Consider the following 1,412-nt stretch of genomic DNA (forward strand, 5'->3'; position numbering starts at 1 on the left):
CCTGTAGACCCATTCAGGCTGCTGCAGGTATCCACAGTTGTTCGCTTTATTGCCAAGTCTAACTGCCCGGCAAGGACACGCCACCACGGTCTGCTCAATCAGTCACCCATTGAGGAACTTGTGGTGTTTCCAGTCTTTGGCTTTGCCAAGTCAAGATAATTTAAACATCTATGTACACAATTTTGCTTGAACATAACTTTTTGTTTCTCTTGGATCAATGCCCAGGAGTGTAACTGTTAATTTTACAAAGAGAAAAACAATATTTTAACACAATAGGTTTTCTTTTACATGATTATTTTCTGAAAATAAGGATGCTGAATTTTCTTTATGTCACTGGCATTATCCATCTCTTTACCCATGTTTAATGTATTACAAGGATCTGTTGCTTAACATTCTAATAGAATAAAATACGTGTTTTCTTATGGTAAAATGATAATATCATCTATTATTATGTCTGAATTTAAACAAAATAATTTTCTCCATTTTATTAAATGCTACAGTATTTTATACCAAAAACTTGGTTTGGTACTAAATACACCTGTTACTTAGTAGGTATTGAGTCTCTCTACAATCAGGCAACTATCATTTTAGGCTCCACTTGAATCTTTTATCTCAGACAAAAATTTATACCTAATATGTAATCACAAGTTGATTTTTTATCATTGTATTTTTTCAAAACTCAAACAAATGTATATACAAGTGCGCACACACCTATACGTATGGGTTTCCTTTTTCTTGAACATACTGGTGCATCTTTCTAAGCTAAAAAAAATTAAAAAAAAAAAAAGTTGAAGTCGGATATAAAGGATCAAAGAAGACCGAAGGTCGTTAATAACATGTTGTGGCAAAATAAAAGGGAAGAACATGAAGAAAGAATACAGGAAGAAGGGGAAAGACCCTTTCAGCCTGATTATGAAATTGTGACTTGCTTCAGTCTGACTTAGCTTCAGTCAAGCCTGCACACAGACTACACTGGCACACCTGAGTGCGTTTCCACTACGATGTGGAACAGGCAAAGTGACAGCACGTGGGCTTCGTGTGTGCCATACCTGATAAGGGAGAGCTGCTCTGTGTACTGTGATAGTGTGGAGGAGGCACTGGCTTAAGGCTGGATAGTGCCAGATAAGGCAGAGAGACTTAGCATCTGCCTTGGTATCTATCATGCTAATGGGTTTGTGCTAGGTCCATGGAGATATTAAGAAGAATGATGACAAAGGTGGATTTACTTCATAAATCAACCAAGTCAAAAGGTAGAGGTCAGCAGGAGGTAGACAAAACTAAAGACCGTGAGTCCCATTATGTGTTGATTATAACAATCTATTTAGAAACTTATAAAAATAATATAAGCCAAGGATACAGAGTGATAGGGGGGTGAAGAATTAAACTATGGATTGGAGGAATAGTTTTAACCT

This window comes from Tupaia chinensis, unplaced genomic scaffold (assembly GCF_000334495.1).
Source record: "Tupaia chinensis unplaced genomic scaffold, TupChi_1.0 Scaffold000420_1, whole genome shotgun sequence".
Taxonomy (NCBI): domain Eukaryota; kingdom Metazoa; phylum Chordata; class Mammalia; order Scandentia; family Tupaiidae; genus Tupaia; species Tupaia belangeri.